The sequence below is a fragment of the Struthio camelus genome, chromosome 1 (genome assembly GCF_040807025.1).
Source record: "Struthio camelus isolate bStrCam1 chromosome 1, bStrCam1.hap1, whole genome shotgun sequence".
Taxonomy (NCBI): domain Eukaryota; kingdom Metazoa; phylum Chordata; class Aves; order Struthioniformes; family Struthionidae; genus Struthio; species Struthio camelus.
This window is the reverse complement of record NC_090942.1, coordinates 211,102,311-211,124,419: the sequence shown is the minus strand read 5'-3', so window position 1 is coordinate 211,124,419 and position 22,109 is coordinate 211,102,311. Positions and strand designations below refer to the sequence as shown.

The following is a 22,109-nucleotide window of genomic DNA, read 5'->3' as shown; positions in this document are numbered from 1 at the left end:
TAGTACTTTGTAATATGTGATTTAGCGGTCATTCATTGTATCCAGTTTAAATGTAGTAGAGAACTTTTATCACCCTTAGAAATTCACATTCAGTAAGAAATTGTGATTTTTTTTTATTCATCATTCTGCAGCTCAAACTACTGCTCTATGAATGTAAACTTTGCTACTGTAAACTTTAAAGCAGTTACATATAAATATTGGACTTCCTAATAATTTCAGATATAAATTACTTAAGTGCAGGCAATCAGTAGAAAAGATTCTTGCTATAGCATTACTTGCAGCTGCTGTTACTGCATCAGTCTTTTAGAGAAGCAGAATAATTATACCTCTTGAAATAGTCATTTTCTGTAAATTACACTGGTTGCAGATATATCCCCTGTTGTGAAAAGGACTTGTACTTAAAATTGTCCAAAACAGTGAAAGTCTAGCTCAGATCATTCTGAAGATATTTATAAAAGCAGATAAAAAAAATAAAGATAGGAAGACTGAATTAGTCTGGAAACAAGGGCCTATTCTTTCAGTCAAAAGATGGTGTGGAGATCATGTCTGCTCAACAAGAGCATAGGACTGGAAAGCACGAACAAATACTGTTGTGCCAGAAATAAGGTTCAAGTCATCAACCATAGAATGAAAGAATGACATTTTTTACCCATTGTCCCCTTTTACAGCTCACTGAACAATGCCAGCACCTTGAGAGGTGGACTGAAGGAAGCAATATTTATCTTTGTGACTGTTAACCTTATTGTCTTCAGAGACATCACGCCACAGTGTTGGTAATGAGCTGTCACTATCCTGATGACACTGAAGGAGAGGAGCCCACCACCAGTGTCCTCACCTCACAGACCAACACTGCAAACAGCAGCCTTGGTTCCTTCGACTGTATCTTCCTTCTCACCCTCAAAATACCTTCTCTCTGTGTTTTGTTCTCTCTTCTTGTACTTTTAAACAGTCTGACACAGCCAGGTGTGTGACATATGCTGCGATGCTGCCGCAAACAGAGCAGCAGTTGCAAGCAATCTCTGAAGCAGCCAAAGCTGACATAGGTTTACTGGGTCTCAGTGGAGCTGATAACATATTTGCCATGCCTGTTTTTTCTGTAGTAGTTATGGGTAAGCATTGTCACTAAGAGCAGACGTTTTTGTTTTTTATGCTATGCCTTTAAGACTATGTTTTTTTCTTGTTTTGCCTATAAGAAAAGAGGCCTGAGTTCTATGAATAACAACATCTTCAGCATCTCAGCTGGCGCTTTGTGCTTATGCCTAAGCAATTTCTGTTTTTATGTAACTTAAAATGTCGGCCAAAGGGTGCTGAAACCGGCTTACACGAACAAAGTTTATTAGCAGGTCTGTGGCTGATGGCATACATCAATGCTCAACAGTGAGAGTTACAGTGCAGCAGGTGGTGACGCTGAAGATGAGAGGATGAACTGTCACCATGCTTTTCTCTAGCACTATATACTTTCATAGGGGCCTGCTCACACTCCTTATTGGTTTACCGTTCTAATATGAAGTAAACCCTTCAAAATAAGAGTGTAAGAAAAGGGGGAGAAAGAAGAGGTGATTCGTATGCATCGCTTCCCATGAGAAATCTGATGTAACAGTATTGGGTTTTGAAGATGCAAGACTATGAGAACAGCAGCATGAGAATAACAGGAGAACAAGAGAAAAACACTGCTGTAGAGGCCTTGGAAAAACACTGCCGCAGCAGCTTGGGTGAAAGGTACAAGTGAAAGTCGGGAGACAGAATTGCAAATGTTTCCATTTGCATTACTAAGGCTAAGGCACCTAAGGCACTATGTAATGAAAAGATTGCCAAGCCTACTTCCTCTACAGCTCAGTGGAAGGGGGAGAAGGTTATTTGAGATGAAAAGTCTTACCTGCTACTTTGATTTTTAAATAATAGACTCGTAAAAGAATTGCAATACATGGTTGTAAGGGATTTACTCAAGTTCCATTTCCTCGCACTGGAGCCAGACTAAGCAGTTTCAAGACATGTCCGTTTTGCCAAACCATATAACCTCTAGTTAGCTAATGTTTTGCCAAAAGTCATCTGAAATCCAGCCTAAATCTACTACATAAAAATTAATCTAATTATTCCTTATCCTACAGCAGGATCTATTTATTGACTGACATCTTCTCTGTAACGGGCTCGTATATCTTTGAAGACTGTTGTCAGCCTTCTCATTTCTGGACTACTTAACTGTTCACGTCCTTCAACCTCTCATCATCATTCCTGGCTTTTAGCTTATGTGGTTCTTACTGATCTTTTTTGATTCTGTTTTATCTATTCATTTCTTAAAGAGTAGGTCCCCCAACCGAATACAGCAGTTCATCTGGTGCCTCATCCAGAACTAATACTGGTTGCTGTCTTTTACACCAGAAATTCCTGCTAATACTGCTGAGAATGAGTTTTACTCTCTTTTGCAATAGCATTATTTTGTTTACTCATGTAATTTGGGTCAAATGTGCCGATTCTTTCCTGCAGTTTTTCTGCATGGACAGATATGCTCTATTATTTATCTGCACACTAACATTTTTCTCTTGAAATAATTTTACATTTCAGTATTGTTGCTTTTTGGGCACTTTTATTTACCAAGACATTTTGCAAGACTAATCTTGTCTTCCCTACTGCTCATTGCTCTCCCAGCTTGGGATTTTTCTTCTATAGTACTGGCATACACTTCCAAGCTGTTAGTGAAAATATCAATTATAGAGCTAGACTCATTTGCCTGAGGACTCACCCAGAGTTCTCCAGTTTGGTAGTGAATAAGTGACTCACTGAGTACAGTTTTTCAATCAGAACTTTGCCTAATTTATTGAGACCGTATTTCCTTAATTTGCTCATAAGATGGTATGGTATGGTAAAACGTCCAAAGCTTTACTAAGGTTCAGAAGTATCACTGCTTCTGTCCCCTCCATTCCACTGGGCTAATGAACGATGCTAATTTAGTTGTACCTGAATTCTTTTTAGCAATTCCATATTATCTGTTTCAGATGTGCTAAGTGCTTATAAATTCATAATTTAATAATTTTAACAGAATATTTTTCTGAGAATCAAGGTTAGGCTAATTGATCTGTAATACCCTGGGTCTGCTCCCTCCTCTCTTGTTTATACAAATAGGTACTGTAATAGCTAATTTGCAGTCCTCTGGCACCACCCTTACTTTTCGTGGCTTTTTGGAGATAATTATTAATGACTCAGAGACTACATTGGCTATATTCTTAAGTAGTCTAGGGTGAATTTCATCAGTTTCTGCTGACTCAGGTACACCTAGTTAGTTTCTTAGTGTTCATTAACCGATCTTTTCTTTGGTTTGTGTTACTGTCACCTCATTTAAATAAATTTAGTTTAATGTCAGTTTATAATTTTTTTTTTTTTTTGGTGAAGACTGAAGACAAGAAGGCCTATGCTACTTCTTGTCATGTCCTTGTTTCCATTACTGCTATGATTTCTATGTGATTTTCAAGTCATTAAAAGTCTTCTGATGCAGCTATAACAGTTTTACACTATATTTCTGTCTTCCCTCTGGCGTAATGATGGTCTTGTGCCTTTTACATAGTCTTTTTCAGAGATAAATGAAAATGATTGAACTCTAAAGTTGGTCCAGAAATCTAACTTTTAGAGCTGTTTTCCTTGCTAGAAGGCAATCCTTCAATTGTCTGTTTGTATCTTGAACAGATGCTTAAAAAGTATTTTTAAGTATTATGGCTGTAATATCAAGCAGGCTAAAGGTTGCTAGCAGACTTGTTAATTTTAATACTATATGAGATAGTCATATGGAGAGCTGATATTTTCTGAACCATCTTTGTTTTTGAAATGAACACGTCTCACTTTCAATTTAAAGTTAATGCAGATTTTTTTTCCCTACATGGAAAATTTCATTTTTTTGGTAAATGTTTGAATACCGAAAACAAGGTTACAAAGTTAGATGGAACCTTTTAACCAGCTCTGACATTGCTGTTTGCTGTTCTTCCTCCTATCCACTCCCTGTTGAAATTTATATATGTGCTGCTGAGCCTTTTTCTGAAACTGGGTTGGCTGAAGTTGCCTCTTTTTCCCTGGAAACATGATAACCCTTCAGTTTGGAATTGAAGATGTAGAGCCAGCCTGAGAGGTATTTGCAGTGCTATACCCTATGATGGTCTATGACATTTTACTGGTTACCTACTTGATAATTTTCATTCTGACATATTAAGCAATGGGTAAACCATAGCTGAAGGTTGGAATGGTCTTTGAGGATCTGTGAAAGACCGTGTTGGATAATACTTCAGTTTTCAGAAGCTAAAAAGCCATTTTTGCTATTATTTTCCAGCAGGATTTATTTTATAAAGGACACAAAACAAGGCTGGGTAAGCTATACCTTCTTACGACAATTGAGGAGAGAAAGTCAGAGATGGGTGATCTTTCTCAGGCTCCATCTTTCGTGCCACTCTCTATCAACAAAAAGGTTGAACCCTCTTATTTGATTTTCAGATGAATAGGCTTAAGATGATAAAAGTATGGCATCCAATCATTTTACAAGTTGACAAGTAAAATAATAGAAATTGTTGGGCGTGGGGAGGAGGAGAAGAGAAACAGTCCCATAGAAGAAAATAAATAAGTGAAAATGTCTCTTCTCCAATCTGAATGATACCATGGTAAAACAAAGACATTAATTAAAATTAATCAGTTTACTTTTGGTAATCATGAATGTTTCCCAGATATAGCTAATTATTATGAATGGTTTTGGTTTACAATAAAAGCTTTTTTTCTGTATAAGCCATCCCTTTCTCTTTCCTGTTCCATATAATAATGTTAGAAAATGATAACCTGATATGACTGCTATTTTCATAAGAGATTATTGTGACAACATATATGGATTAATGGGAGTTTTGCCTGGGTAAAGATTGTAGCAATTGGCCCTTGAGATTTCATTTAATGGAGTTGGAAAAGGGGGAACTAATTACCAAAGGGGAGAGATTTATGTACTCTTAAACATGTATGTTGTTGTCTCCATTTTAATGCAGAAATCAATAGCATAGCAACAAAATGATCAAAGAAAGCAAAATACGATCAGAGCAGTTGTGCAAAAAGCTATTTCAGGAATAGTCTGCCTTTGTTCAGTAGGACACAAAGTATTCACAAGCCAATGTAAAATGTGTTTAGAAATACTGGGCCAAATTACCTCCCCTACAGAAAAATTAATGAGTGTAAGTGTTATCTCTGGGAAACACTTATTTGTTTTACAGAGAAAAAGGGGAACAGAGAGGTGATTTTAATTAGAGCCTGGTGATTTCAATTGCTTCAATTTTTGACTACCCAAGTGGAGGCTCATTAAAGAAGTTGGATTTCTACAGAATGAGTGATCAGGTTTTCTGAAAATCAGACCCCTTCGGGGAATGTCCAGTTTGGCATCTAAAAACAGGCTTTTTGCTATGGAGTCCGTTCTGTCACTGCAAACGGCTGACTATTTCGAATCAGATCTCCATGTTTTCTTTGCTGGAGTTTTTTCTTACCCTCTCCCTCCAAGAGTCTTATAAGGGACTTTTGATGATTATTTGAATACAATAGCGATGGGCCCATACATCTAACAAAAATAGAAGAGTAATGTAAGTGATTTGAGATCAGAAGGTGCAAAAATTTGGACATCCTTCTTTTGTATGTACAGAGACTAACCTAAACAATTTTAGTCTGAGTTGCTGACAAGGTCATGTTACTTTAAAAGAACAAAACTGAAAGAAAAGAAAAAAATGTCCTTTTCTTTCTCCTACCCCTATGAAGCAGTGTAAGAAGTTCAGTAATGTCTGGGCACATCTGGCATTGATTTCGTGCTCACTGTTGTGTTCTGTCAATTTGAAATGATGTTACTGTGCTGTCCGCGGGGAGCAATGACAAATACAATAGGTGCCTCGAGTGCCTTGACACTGCCGAACAGTCAAACCGCGAGACCTCACCAATTACAAGGCTCCTTTTCCTTGGCAGACCTGCATGTTAATTCACGGGTATGAAACTGTCAGCACAGCTTGTGTTGCAGCAGTGACACCAGATCTGTTACACAGACTAAGCTTCTCCCAAAGAGCAAAAATTATACTTTTTTTTTTTTAAGTGGCACCAAACATCATGCCCAGTGCATCAGGGAGCTCATAGCATAAAACCTAAGTATTGGACAGAGCTTTTAAAAATGCAGAGGACTAGCAGGTGCTATTGAGCCTGGCTTTGTGCTGGGAGAGGAGAAATGAAGAGCAATGTCGAGCTCTGACCGCCTTGACATGCCCCTTGCTCCTGTGAGGGTTGCTGGTGGGCAACATTATGGTATAAATTCCATATCAGTTGTAATGCTGTAGAAATAAGTGAGAAAAAAAGGAAAGGAGAGAAGCAGAGGAACTTGTGGAAAGCAGAAGACCAGGAAAACTGAAAGAGGCCTTAACCAGAGATTAAGGTTGGAAACTCCTAAGAAGGAGAGGGTTAGAGGCACTTTATGGTCTGCTCTGTAGGGTCAGAGAGGTCCTGGGTTCATGAGGTGGAATCAAGGGGAAAAGGGGACACAGCAGCAGCCTGAACATAAAGAACGGTTGTTGAAACACGGAAGCTGAGAAAGACTGGGGAAAAAAAAAGAAAATGAAAGATGTAGGAGCAAGATGGAAGAACAGAGAAAGAGAAAAAGGGAAGAACTTAGTGTGAAAAGTGATAGAGGCAAAGTTTCAAAACTGACCTACAGCAAAAGAGCTATGAGACCTTTAGAAAGAGTAGTTAATGTTCCACACTGTTGGGGTCTAGAAGAAATCACCAACATTCCTTTGGATCAACTCTTTGATACAGACTTCTGTATTCCTCAAAAGCCACCAAGCTCTTTCAAAGTTCATAAGTTCATGGGAACTTCCTCAAGAGCTTCATCCTGAGCTATGAGAGGTCTAGCCAGCACCAGGGCAATCCAGAAGAGATGAAATACTGAATCACTTCAGAGTGCCTCAAGATGAGATGACAATTGAAAAAATAAAAAAAGAAGCTTGAAGAATGAAACTGATTTTTTGCTTAATTAAAATACTTTATTAATAACATATAGACTATAAATTTAGTTCTCACTTAAATATTTATTTTGAAGTATCATTTAAAAAGTCCTAAAACTGCTTGACAAAGATGGAAAAAAAATCCCTAGACCCAGACCAATGCCCGTCCTTGAAGGAGTCATATGGGGGACCTCTGACTTCTTTACTGTCACCCCGTGTGTACACAGATGCAGAATGGGTACGAACTGCTAGCTCAGTTAGATTCTCAGACATGCTGCTGGTTCAGAGAAGTGCTGCTTTCTGGAGCAGACATTTTACTGGATGTGCATGGACGCTGTAAGCAGGAATTGAATCAATTCTTCTTTCTACTTTCAGGATGAGTTTGTTGCACATGCACACACCTGCCCAAGCACCAAGTAGCAGGGCACTGGGGGTCCTTTTGGTGATGCAGATTTCAATAAGGAAGCTCAGGCATTTCATCCTTTTGCCTTTATCTTTCCTTGAGTTGTTTTCTGACTATACAGAGTCATTGTAATCCATCTGTACTGGCTTATGGTGCTTGAAGTGAATGCACCCTGTGTAGCAGGGTGTGGGGGCAGTTGGGGTTATACACCCCTTCTGTTATGTACTCAGCCAAGGTGACAGTCTTGCAGTCAGCTGTGAGAAGCCCACATGCATGCATGAGAGAAATCACAATTTTTTTCATCGGTTTTAGATTTAAAGTGACATACTGAGCTTTCTTAATATCTTTGCTTTTTGGCCTGGCTCTCTTCCGGAGCTTTTGGAGGTAATTTATCTATTGCCTTGAGCTGACTCAAGTCTGCATGGCCCCCAGGAAGGCAGTCTTGCAGTCCACACACAGCAGCACGATCCTCCCTACCTCCTCTCCTGTACCAGCTCCAGCTCTGGTTCAACTAGGTGATGAGTATGTGTAAGGGACCTGATCCAGCTGAAATGAGCAGCTAGGCACGGAGCGGGAAAAAGGGAGCAGGATAGCTTGCTTGGGCAGCGGTGTGCACGTCGACTCACTTAAGACAAGTGTGAAAGCATATCTGCAGACAACAGCTTTGTCTTTCAGGAATGCCAGCTATTGTGAGATAGACCCCGCCAGAACAACTGCTCCTGTGAATGCTCTAACCCAGTTTCATCTCATCTAACTTTAGACCTTACCTGAAGCACTTAAGTTAGAAGTGTCCTTTACTGCTAACGGAAAAAAAAAAAAAAGCGTCTCCAGAGACTCTCATATCAGGAGAGGGCTGATAGAGGGAAGCTTTATCTCTCTCCGTGTCAACTAAGTGGGGAGCCTAATGTTACCAGTTTCCTAGTTTAGATACCCAAGGTAAGTTTTTAAGTCATACAGGGCAAATAGGAATTTCTAATTATAAATAAAAGTGTTACTCTCCTTTATGACTGTGGTAATTATTTTGAAAGTGATTTGCTGAAGCAGAGAGACAAAAAGCTAGCTCTAGTTCATGATCTTGATCCAGTGGAGAGCAGGGAATAAATGATAGCTTTGAGTTCTCAAAGATGTTTTAGGACAGTTTATTTTATCATAGATATTCTGGACAATTTTCCTAAATTATATCTTTTTCACAGTCAGAGATAAACCAAAATAGGTGGCATTCCTAGTAGGAAAGTATAGGTTATATTTTCAGAACGGAGAATAGATGTAGCTGTAAGGTTCTCATTTATCAGCTGGGAACATATATGCGCTTCTTGGAAAACCCTCTTTAGAGAGTTTGAATCCTTCTTCTCTGCTGTAGTAAATTCCTACCCTACAAAGCTGTATGTAATGCCATCCCTGCCTACCCCGCTGCCCTTGTTTCATATTGTAAAGCATCCACCACTACACTCTAGCACGGCTACCAAGATAAACTCAACCTTACATCTGAAAGTCGAGCTGGGTTCTCTTGGGTTCATGTTTGCTATTGGCTATAAAGATTGCAGAGGCCACACTGTCTTCAGCTGCACTCAACTTGTTTTCTTCATGGGAGTTACAAGGTATAACTGCAGGCAGAATCTGACTTTATAATTGCAGCATAAATTCTGTTTATGTTGCACAAAATGGAGCAGGATTCAGAGCCATCTCTCTTAACTGCATTGGAGCAGCAGGATAACTGGAACAAAAAGCAATAAAAAAAATTTAGTTACTGGAGTGAGCAGATGACTCCAACTATATTCTGTAAGTAAAACTGTTGAGTAAGAAATTGCCATATTTGCCTGCTTGCTTTTCGAGGCAGAAACACTTAATTTTTTTCTACTTAGAAAGAGTTTCTTAAATGCTGTTTAAATTATGTGGAGGGTTCCACGTAGCTGTGTTGCAAGGAAGAGTACACTATTTGCTATCATCAGTCCCTAATGGGAAAAGTAATGAAACAAGTTAATTGCTTCTTCAGAAGGCTGAAAGAATTAGAAGCTTTTTTAATGCACAAACACATAGCACTCACCTGTGCTGCCGCTAAGTCTTTGTCTTTTCAGGTTGGAAAATCTAGTATATTTACTAGTTAATATTCTTGTAAGTCAAACACAGCACAGAGCACATGCATTTCAGCAGCTACACCTGACAGAGAATTACTTTCTCCCCCCACTTTAGTAATGAATGTGCTATTGACTGAGCTGACATTAATTCTTCCGGTACACCAGTTGCCTCTAAGGGGACTTAGTACTGCAAAGGACATTAAAAAAACTCTTCAAGTTAAACCACTCGAAGCATGCAAGCTTCTGATTGTTTGTGCGATCATGTTGTCTATTTGATAGCTGTTCGGGTTGGCGAATGGTAGCAGCGTGTGCCAATTCACTTTCATTTCCATTGTGGTTTTTTGCTAGTGTGCCATGGGCATCAGTGGAATTACTGCTCATTTACATTTGTCAAAGATCAGAATTAGGACTGTTATTCCAGACAACCTTAAAAAAGTGATTATTTGACCGTAAATGACAGACAATGAGAATTAGACCTGTTCTATGTTCATTTGTTTGAATCAAAATTGGCAGTGACAGAAAGTCGCTGCTGTTGATAGCCGTTCACTAGTTGCTTTTAAATTAGATGATAGTTTCAGCTGTTTCCTGCCCTGTTCAAGCTAAAGAGCTAAATCTTCTTGGAGGAGAAAGTCATGTTGTGAATTGTATACTGCAAGGGCAGCAGCCTTTTTCTGTGACCCTTGACTCCTGAGCCCTGCTGAGTCTGAACTGGGAGTAGGTGGACTTTTGAGAAGGCAGGTGCAGGGCTGTGGGCAGGGAGGGACTTGGAGCAAGCAGCGTCAGAATGAGAAGGATAATTGGCAAAATGTCTAGGCCCTGTTAATATTCCCCAAAATCAATAATGATTACTCTTGGTGCCACCTCATTTGCAGAGGATACAGTTCCACAATCTCTCAGTAGAAAGTGGGCACCTTTTAAGTGTTATGGAAAAGTCCAAATCTGAAGTTAAGCACTTGGATAGACCTGCTGACTTCCTGATGCGGACGGAAAGAGCTTTCAAATGCGGAATGTATAATGCAGTTAATTAAAATCAGAAGGTATTCAGCATTCCCAGGAATGGTAAGAGTTATAAACTGGATTTTGATGGACAATCCATCTAAATGGTAAATAAACGTGAATACAAAGCTTTTAAAGAACAGTGCAACAATGTACTGATAGCTGATGGCCTTCCAGTATTAAGGCAGATGTAGTGGTGAAAAGTGAGCTGTGCAACTATAGTAGACAAAAGTCGGGAAATAAATGATGACAAAAAGGATTCCAATATTCATGCTATATAAGTGATGTAGGAATATTAACATTACTCATACTTTTTTATTTTTGAATGCATACATATATGCATTTATACAGGAATGTATATAAATAAATGTAATAATATGTGTCTGAATCCACTTATTTTCATGTGCCTGTAAAAGGTATATGGTAAAAAACACAATTCCAGCTTACAGAGGGGCTTACGCAAGCTTCTATATTATTAAAACTCTAAACAATGACTATTTAGTGGGAGTTTTTCGGATTTAGGTAATACATTGGTCTTGAGTTCTGAGCTCAGCTAAAGGAAATCAGCAGCTCTGTTGGCTTCAAAGTTTTATACCACTTCAGGGTATGTTTCTTTAAGTACGTTCACAACTTTTCACAGGCTGGCAATACTTTTTTCCTCTTCTGAATATTAAACATGAGGATTTTAGCATTTTCACGCAAATTCTCCCAACAGTACTCAGAAAGCAACAGCCTTTCCTGAACTTATTGATAAACTAAATGAAAGAACATGATTTTTTAAAGTAAAAAAACATTCCTCAGTTCTTCACTGAGCATACTCAGAAATGATTTTTCAGGCATGAGACCTGAAATATTTCTCATTCCTTTCCAAAATGGGAGAGCTTCCATTGACTGTTTTATTCATTTTTTCTCAAAGGCTGATTTAGTGAGTTTTTCTAATGGAACACTCTTGCAGATTATTTGATCTGCTCAGCAAAGTGAGTGAAGAATAAACATTGTAGTAATGAAATAATTCACCCCCAATCCTTAAAAAATCTATTTAAAATGATTATTTTTTGGACAAGAGACAAATTTTTCTTATGCTTAAAAATACAAATGCAACATTTTGGAGTGGATTTTAAATCTAGAAAAAGAATATTTTCTCCAATAAATTGGCTGTCTGAAAGTGTTATTAACATATGAGGTCAGGCTATTAAAATAGGCAATTTAGCATTGCAGTTAGTATGAACACTAACTACTTATAATTAGAGCTGATAGATTTTTCTGCTAGAAAGTGATGATGAAATAAAAATATGCTTAGGGAATGCACTGATTCTGGAAACCTATTCAACAGAAAATTGTTAGACCAAAATGTTCTGATGAAATCAAATGGTAAGTTTTCACTTGGCCATCATGACTTCATGATATTACTAATCATTTGACAGAAAAAGGCCAAATCTTTTTGCAGCTTTGCTTTCTGCACTTGCAGTATGCACGGTAGAAAGGAGTGTTGATGAGATACGGAGACAGAGTACGTTATATGAATTATTTTACAAAGAAAAGGCTTACAATCCCACCTGTGACTCACCAGTATCTTGGTTCAGTGGTTGTGTCTTCAAAGTGTTTATTTTTCTTCCATTGTTGTCTCTTAAACTGGTAAATATTTGGGAAGAGTGGCCTCCCTGCTCCTTCAAAGGCAAATATCAAAATTCATTCTGCTCAAGGGATGTATTGGATATGGAAACAAAATAAACCTGAGATGAATTTCCCAATGTTTTATGTTTTTCATTTGGAAAAAAAAATGCCACCCCTAATGTTGAAGCTATCCCTAAAAGGGAGAAAAAGAGATGCAGTCATTGAAAACTGAGATCTTTATGCCTGTAAGAGTTATATCTTGTCAAAATTCATGCAAAAGAAAAAGTCTAACAAAATATGTCGTTGTCTCTCTCCTACAAGATGATGCCCAATAAGTATTCAACACGCTACGAGAGATCAACAAAATATTAACATCATTTACAAATTCATTATTGCGCCTATGTCCAAAGGACAGAGAAAAAAGTTATTATTCTTGTCATTGTATATATGATATCTCTACGCAAAGAATATATCAATAACTTAAATATTTCCTACTGTAGAAACTAGATAACAACTGAATAAAAGAGTTCATTTCAGCACTTTGGGTTTTTTCAAAACAAAGCAGACCTGTATTTCTATTATTCGCTGAATAGGGACAGTCCTTACTGGGTTGAAATATCCCTAACCCTTTGTTATATCATCAGTATGGAAAGAGATAAGAAGACCTTCCAACGCCTTCTTTCAATCATGGGGACAGCTAAGAGTGTATGAACTGCAGAAAATGCTGCTGAAGCTGCTTTATTGAACCCTCTTCCCAAAGTCCTGCATGCAGGTTATGTGGGTTCTATGTGCATTTTGGGCTGTGGAAATCTATGTAAAGCTCTAGTCTGTAAAGAATAGTGGTCTCAGAGGTGGGAGCTATCCACAGAGCTATCTAAATTTTGTCCTGGGCTTTTGCTTCTGGACCAGTCCAAAGTTATGAGGGCACAGAAGTGGCTTCCAATAAATACATTCTTTCCTTCTTCAAGGTATGAAAAGGATACTACATATGTTAGAGATGCAGTGCTAAATTCACCTCTGTTTTTCAGCTCATTTTCTAAGCCTCAGTTCAGGAAAGCAAGTAACATGGCTTTCACCCATAAAGGTGCCACTTAATCATTGACCTCACGATGAAATCTAAGCACCTGCTGAAATAGTTTTCTGATTAGAGATGCTTGTATGATTCAGAGCCTAAAAGCAATCGGCTTTGGGCACAGGGTTGGTTTAATAATCAGCAACTCTCTTTATGTTACTGCAGCTTTCTGGACTTCTTTCTTCCCACTTCACCTCAAGGAAGAAAAACAAGATGAGTTCCAGATGAGACTAACTAATCTTCCCCCAAGAGGTTTCTGAATGATCACAGTTGAGCTCTTCACAAAACTTTACCTCTTTTTAACAAGGTTGACTGAGTAATCCTCTCTGCCCAACCCACATTTATGGAGTACTAAAACATAAAATCTGGAAAAAAATCCAGATAACTTATTTTGTGGGGAGACGGAGACGGCTTTGAAAAATAACCTACCCTCTTTGTTCCCAGGCTAAGACGGGCTGGAAAAGATATGGAAAAATAAGAATCTGTGCGCATGAGAGAAGTTCAGTCTACTCTTTAAAGAGAGCTGAGGAAAGTGTCGGTTTCATTGCCTAAGCTACATGGCAAGCTTGTAACATAAAAGCTATGATTCCAACAAGCACCCATATTATTCTTCCTAAAACTTATCATTCCTATTTTATGTGTCTTCAGTTTCAGATACGATTGTAGAGTCTTGCGAGAGAAAGTGTAAGCATTACAACTGCATATCCCAACAGGAATAACCAATCATAACTATAGCAAAAAAAAAGACAGCTGCTGAAGTGTTAATATTACAGAGAAGGATTCATCTTATTTAATATTGACTATCTAAAAATTAGAATCTTGACTGAGTTTCCCACATGCAAGCATTTAGCGTCATTTCAGATGTCCAAGCTATCCTGGCTGACTTCCAGTTGCCTATCCAGAAGGATAGGGTTCTCCCGCGAGTCTGAACAGGTTTATGAGCCTGGTGTGGAAGCCTTAAACACCTAGAGGCATCATAGCTTCTTCCTGAACCATTTCTCCTCTTGCTACTGTTGAAGATAGAATACCAGGCTGGATAGACCATTGATCTGGCCTGTAGAGCCATCCTTATACTATCCTTAGAAGCCTATATGTGGTCAGCCGAATTGAGTACAAGGTGTCCAGTCTAAAGTAAATGTCTAGGCTCTGTTACAGTAATTGCGGAGTGGAGAAGCACCTCCATTTTAAAGGCGCCCTGTTATTTTAGATACTTCTGCAAAGATGGAATGATTTCCTCTCCAGCAGTGGCTCATGCAACTGATAATGAAGAAACACAGCTGACTTCCTTAACCAAACTTTTAAATGGCTAAAGCTGAACATAGGATGCTTGGTTATAGTTCTCTCTGTTTATCTGTAGTAGCATCCAGGAAGCTGATTAGAGAGTAAAAGTAGTTTCACAGACGTGTAATCTCTCAGCTCAACCTGAAGCCAGTCAAGAATCTGGAAACAGCTAGTTATTCTTAGCAAACTTAGAGGGGTTAATTGAATGAGGACCTGGGCTCTATTCCTGATCCATGATGTGCATTACAAATGGATGTCAAATGCCAGCAGAGCATTAAGGCATTTGAAATTTTATGTGAAATGCTTTTTGATGGAAAGATTGGTTTTAAGCTATATCTATTTTTATGGGAGAGGACGTAATAGCTTTGGAATTTCTTGAACTTTCATTTAATAAGTTTTGAGCTTGTTATTTTCTAAAAGAAAGTAAGTATTTTCTATCAGGATTTCTGAGCAGGAAGCCATCTTTTCTGAGTAACTTCTTCCCAGTTGTGTAGGAAATCAGCAAAGAGGAAAAAAGGAGGAAGAGAGCAATTAGCATAAAGTAAAATATGATGTTGAGCAAGATTACTGAAGGACCCAGATTTCTATCTTGGTACTTTTGTTCAGTACATTAATTGTAAATGTTTCTGTTACATAAAGTAAAAATAAGAAACCTGTCCAATCAGAACCCCCATGATTTTTATAGCAATTGCATAATGAAAGTTATTCATGAATCTGCAAGGGAAATTTTGCATAAGCAAATGACAGATGCAGCCTTTTGAAGTTTTTTTTTGTAAGTCTTATGGCTTATTTTTGAAATTGTTCTTGGCACTGTAAAATATTTCCGAAGATCATGAAAGGGTTTTAAATAAGAGAATCAGACAGATTTGCTGATAATTTTCCAGTCTAAATTGGGCATTAGTCTTGTGATTGGAACCCTATCATCTTATGTACAAACAACAGGTGGTGAGAGATAGCAAGTTCTTCAATTAGAAATAACGTCTCTCTTCTTTTCCCTACAATTTCATAGATATTCTTCAGCAGTTAGTTGAGACTGTAAGCTAAAGTAACATAAGAATTACTGCACCGAAACAGATAAATGGTCCGTCTAGTCTGGCATCCTGTCTCTGACAGTGGCTCATGCCAGATGTTTCACAGGAAGGTAGAATACCCACATAATGCACCTGATTGTGTAATATTATACCGTGAGATGAAATCTCTGTCTGTCCCCAGCTGGTGATCATCTTCTGTCTGAAACAAAGCCTGTTGGCCCTATAATTTTTAGTCTAGTTAGTGTAATTATAAGGCATATTCTTATTCACATAAATGCCTAATTGTTTTTTAATCTTGCTAAACAGATTTTACCTCTCAGATCCTAGTATCTTCTTTCAAATTCTTCTGCGTTTTCATGCATGCAGATTTGCTGACTGTGATCCAAAGGGCTGTGGCAGCTCTCTGCTGCTAGCTCAGAAGCTTCATTCCCCAAAGAGACTCTGTGCTGTGCTGAGAATAGGTAGGGCAGCCCACCCCAGAGCAATCCTTGCTGGAGATGCTGCTAGGGTTGTGGGCATGTTGAAACCCTTTGAGAGACTACAGCATCATTCCCATATGCATACACCAGCTACAATATCTTTACATCCACGTCCGACATTCTGCCTTCTCCCTTTTGGGTTCCTGAGACCCCAAGTGCATTAAGGCAATACGAGGACTCCAAATGCCTCTGATCACTGCACTGAGGAAGAAAAGATATACAATAAGTCTTCTCTCTCCTAGCTGTTGACAGTCAAGTAGAATCTTGCACATAGGATAAAATGAGCAAACTAAAGAATTTTCAAAAAATTGTCAGATATTTGTAGAAATTATAATTTATTTTCATTGTTCTGTATTTTCTTGCATGTCTCATCAAAGAATATCGGTTACTTAGTTAGAATAGGATACTTAGTTGAAGATAATCTGAGCAGGAAACTAAGTTAAACCTAGTTTTTGTGCTTCATTACTATTCTGTTAATAAGCCCAAAATTCAAATGAGGTCGTGTCCCTCTTCAATAGGTGCTCAACGGTCACACGCCAAGGCATGACATAAAATCCTGGACAGTTCTACACAGGAATTAAAGGCAAAACTCAGCAACTGTGTTGAATGAGGTTCACGTTCACTCTGAACCCCACAAATGACCCTCTGGGGAGACAGTTCAGCACAAAAATAATATTGAATAGATGTTATAGAATGATAGGATAATTCTGCTTGGGAAACTTCATGAGGTCTCTAGTCCGGCCATCAGCAGAGTTAGCTATGATATCAGACAGATTACTCAGGATTTTATCCAGTCAGATCCTGAAAACGTCCAGGGTTGGAAACTGCATAACATCTCTGGGCAGCCTGTTCTTCTGCGTGACTGTTCTCGTAAGGACAGTTTTCCTTATATCCAGTTTGAGCCTCTTGTGTTTCAGCTTATAACCCCAGAACTGCTCTCCACAACAACGTTACTAGCAAATTGAAAAGGAAAGACTACGCTTCATTTTAGGATGTTAATATCACCAAACATTAGCCGCCCAAAAGGCAGATACTAGAAGTCTAGTCTGGATCTGTAATCAGTGGAGAAAGGTGAAAGCTCTAAGATGGAAATTTAGACACTGCTAAGCTGTGCCCGCAGTGAGAGGAATAAGGCACCCTCTGGAAATTTCTGTCCTCCTTCTTCAGAGTTCATGCAGGTGACTAATTTATGTTAGATGATTTTTTTGACTGGGTTGAGATGAATCTCACAACCTTACAGAGGATCATGAATCACCACTTAGAAATTCCTTTAGCAGAGCTCATGTGGATGACTTCACCATTCAGACACTCAGGAGAGGCAGGAAAGGACTGACTACTGGGGAGGATTTACAGAACTAGAGGCTGTATTGATCCTACTGCTGAGCTGCTCTAACAAAGCTGTTTTTTAATCCCAATGTGAAGATATGTTCATTGGTTTCTAAATGGAATGTTCCATTCTTAATGAACTCATCAATGTAACAATATATTGACTCAAGCTGCAATCAGTTGATTTTATTAAGGAGGCATTTGTCTCTCTTTAAATCCATTACATTTTCTATGTATATCAGCGTGAATTAATACAGTAAATAGCAACCTGTACAACTTCATTGAAAGTGATATATTTTCATTGGCGCATCTATACGTAAAGTAATTACACGCAAGTTAGCAGAGTAAACGAGCAACAGTGAAACACTGTTTTTTTTTCATTTTTTAACTTTCTTTAATGGAATCTGATAAATCATCAGCTGCTCTGAATCTAGCACACTTGCTGCTTTGCAAGCATTGCAAACAGTCATGAAATTCAAAGATTTCTTGCTTTTAGTTGAGTTTCATTACTTCATTCCTCTGACATTAGTTACAGGTCAAATCAAAAAGCTTATTTGCAGCCAGTTTAAAACTTGTACGGAATCAAACTAGACTTAACTTAAATATATGCAGGTATTGCAGATGAATAATTCAGAAGTCCCTCTAATTTGCCATTAACAGATGAAAAATGTCTGTCAAGTCAAGCTTCTCCTACATCCTGTTATAAAGCATTACATTGCAGGTCATGATATGTCATGTTATGCTGATAGTCTCTGATTACAGCGAATGCTCATGATTTTCTTCAGTGGACCGGGTTATGAAATGCCAGCCTCAGAGAGGTCTCTTCCTAGACGTGACTTTCCCCATGGAAGACTGTGATAGTAGGGAATTTCTGTTAGCATATAGACCTTTTTTGTTAAAATATAAGACCCATCTTTTCCCTTTTAAAATTACCATAGTTCAAAAAATATCATTTTTTATCTGCAATTTAATTTTTACCTTGGGATTTTCAGTTTCATAAAGAAAAGCAATATTATCTAAAGAAAAATTTTTGGTGTACATTTTCTCATCCAAACAATTTTCGTTGGAAAAAAAATAAAGTAAACTACCAATAGAATAGTCTCCTTTCACTAAAAATATGACCTTAATATAACAGCGCTGCATAATCTTCCCTTTTGTAGAAAAGATTTCCCCTTCAATAGAGAAATGCCCTCCATTTGAAGTTTATTAATTTGTTTCTCTTTATACATTTTCATAAGATGCCAAAATACATATTTATTTTTCCTTACAGTGCCTCAGTTTGTTGGCTAGTTCTAGCGCAGGTTTTGGTTGAAAAAACTTATTCATTTCATCTTCTGATTTTCTGTATCTTAGCTCTTGCTAAAAAAATGCATTAAAAATATTTATAAATTATATTAAATAAGAAATGAATTTATATGTTTGTGGTGTGTGTGCTTGTGTGGTGTGTACATGTTTGTGTGGGTATGTGAAAGAAATCCACTGGTAAATTCTGAAGGTCAAATAGAAAAGAAATGTAGGCAAATTTTGAAAATATTTATTTATATATGCAGTGTTTTCACTTTATTTTTGCAAGAAATTAACTGAAGATTACTACCTGGAATTGTAAGTACAGATTCTTGGTATTGTATGATGAAAGGTAAAAACAGATTTCTGACCACTTTGCATGTACTGTAATCAGAGACAAGGATGGGTAAAGCAGTGATAGTCAGAGAAAATGGGGGAACATGGTGGCGGATCAGGAGGATGATCAAGATCAGGAGGTGGCACCTCCTACTAAAGAGTATTTGCTGCACTCAGCACTGCCAAGGAAAGCTATTGCAGTCCTCATATCTTCCGATGGTTAAATTTCCTTCTCAAGCAAAATAGCTGTGGAAAGATAGTCTATTCAAATGAGTGTTGCGATTGTTAAATTAGACTGTGACTGAAAAGAGAACCCTTACCCCACTAGCTGTAAGGACAGAGAGATGGAAAGGGCCATTTTCCACCCTTCAGTCAGAAAGAAGGAAATGTTTCCTCTGATTTTGGTGGAAAAAGAGGTGCTGCACTTCCATTTTTTTTAATCTCTATTAATATTTTATATCCACTTTTCATAAATGCAAGTCTTGACTCATCACCTGACTTTCAGTAAGATGACATAATTCCACTGACATCAATAGGCTAAGCTGATTTGCGCCAGCTCGGAATACGGTCAGAAAGGTGAAAAATCAATAGCGAGTCAGACCCTTTATTATTTTTTAATCTTTGATATCACTCATGTGTTACGAGACAATCACCAGTTATTTCTTTTCTAAGATCAAATTTCACTATGGACATTCAGTTCAGCATTAAAAGCTGATATGGAAGGCCTTGAGGTCCTTCACCTCAACCTTTCTGAAGCACAAGTTTAATTGAAAGTTAGCAGTGCTGACCTTCTTTCATGTGCTTCATTTTACATTGCAATGACTTGTTCTCTTTTATTAAGATGTCAAATGGAGTATATCTGGAGATTTGCCCATGCGGTATTTTCAAAACCTATGGTTTAAGCTTCCTCATTTTTCATCAGAGATGAAATGGCTTCTTTTCTCCTGTTTATTATAACTAGAATTTCCTAAAACCTGCCAAACATCGTGTGATGATTGGAGCTTCTAGAAACCACAGATATAAATTCAAAAAGATGAACTCTGCAATGTCTCTGAAATTGAAGAGTATCTTCTCCAAAAGGATGGGGCCATTCTGAATTTGAAGAAAATAACAGTAGACAAAGCACCAGTAAACACACTGTGGGGGAAAATCTACCCTACGCTGTTTTCTTTTTAGTCAGCCTTTGCTGTCTGCAATATTTTTGTTTCAATCAGATGAAGACCAGCTAGAATGGAAAGTATCTCTTTTCTTGGAGTTTAAGGATTCCCACTAAAAGAATTGTGTACAAAAAGTGCATGAAGTTATAGAGGAAATATGAAATGTGTTTTATGGAATTTACTTTAAAAATAAGGATAAAATAAATCTTAATAAAAAAACTGAGTCACTGCGCTACCCACTCCTAGTACCTACACTGTCAGTCATGTCAATAATTAATATATTTAGAGTGTGAATTTAGATGATTCAGATAACTTCATGCAATCAGAAATAAACAAAGGATCATAATGCAAATGAGGATTGGCAGCTCTCCCAGACCGGATCACAGCTATGCAGAAGTGCTGAAGGTGGAAAGCACACACTGTGGGGTCTGGCCCTGTGATAGTACCTTTGAAAAAGGCTCCCTGGAGAATGTTCCAAGACAGATGCATCGTTTCCAAAGAAGGGCGATACTAGAGAAAGTGAGGACTGCAGGGCTATTCTTTCACTTTGTATAACAGGTGAGGTAATTTCAATAACTGTATCAGAAGTGATTAAAGAAGCCAATGATACAAGTCTTGTGAATAGGTGCGGTTTCATTGTACAGTCATTCATACTAAAGGTGTAAGGGTAAGGCGAGGGTGACGCCTGGACTCCCAGCAGGGACAGAGAAATAAACACAAGGCACACTGTGGTCAATATTGAGCGTTTATTAGCTCTGTAACTGAGCATGGGTTCCCTGATCGTTTCACGATCGAGGCAATAGTGGAGTAGGACAGTCCCTGGCGCCGCTGAGCGTCAGTCCATGGCGAGGAATGCCACGGCGGCGCTATATGAGATTTTTATGGGCTACACATACGCACAGCAAGTATATTGAGCTCATCGCTAGTCTCGATTCAAAGCCCAAGTATAACATCACGCTGGCACGAGCTCAGGTGCGTGACTATGGGTCAACATGCCCTGTAGATGCTCCTTTTCCCACGGAGCGGTCTGGCTAGCTTCCATCGCCTGTCTATCTCCTTGACATGCTTCTGCATTTACCCATATGAAAGGATATTATAGAAAAGTAGTTGGAATATTAGAGGCTAATAGTTACTTATCCGATCAGCTTTGTAAAGTATCTGTTTTGAAAAGTACAGAGCCTGTGCACTAGAATATATTGTCAAATTATGGTCATGCTAAAATGTAAATGAATAGTAAGAGTATCGTGTTTACATTAGCAAATACTCAGGCTTGATTGCTAGAGGAAAGCAACAAGAGGAATGTATCCTCTCATCTTTGTTTTTTAAAAATACTTATGGACTGGACAGTGAATGGCTTGGTTGCCTGTATTTAGTACAGTTACATAGCAGACAAGGGGTACATCACAAAGGATACATCCCCTGGATTTTACTGGTGAGGTTACGTATCTGCTGAAAAGATAGATGTCTGAAGAAGAAGACAGAGAAGGCTGGAGGGTTAGCTGCTCCAAATCAGTAGTGAAGGTTAGTGTGGAGGAGTCCGAAGTGATAAAACTAGAGATGCGAATTGCAAACATGAAGTTGATTCAAGTTAAAAATATATTGTTTGAAAGTCATCATTTCCTTGACAGAAAGGATGATCACCTGAGTGGGGTAACAGCCCAAGGAGTGAGGATAAGTAATGTTTTTTTAGGTTCTGTAAAATCTAGAATACCTGACAGTATCATTGTAAAAATAAAGATGAAAATATGTAACGGTGAATTTTGAAACGTACGTGCTGTGGAAACAAGTTGAGAGCTGAAAAGATGCTTGCAAGCCATTTAAAGATGTTTGATCATCAATGACTGCAAGATTGCAAAAGTGAATTGAGAGGGCCTATTTCTCCAATAGCAAAATTAGAAAAGGAGTTGGGAGGAAATTACTTTTCCCGATGTTATCTTAGAAGCAAATGAGACGGTCATAAGAAAAGGATGAGAGGCATAAAAATCTCAAAGAATCTCTTACAAAGACACCAAAGAACAGACTACTTCCAGAGCAGAGCATCCTTCCAATTTTAGGAGGGAGTGAGCTGG

General features: G+C 38.2%; 1 long non-coding RNA gene across 1 annotated transcript; it reads right to left on the bottom strand.

Annotated features, from left to right (window-relative positions):
• Positions 1-8,229: 8,229 nt before the first annotated feature.
• On the bottom strand, positions 8,230-16,096 carry LOC138065837 (uncharacterized). The gene is made up of 3 exons (XR_011138899.1): positions 15,772-16,096; positions 12,028-12,267; positions 8,230-9,103 (listed from the first exon to the last, which is right to left on the bottom strand). It is a non-coding gene; the product is annotated as an uncharacterized lncRNA (long non-coding RNA).
• Positions 16,097-22,109: the final 6,013 nt, after the last annotated feature.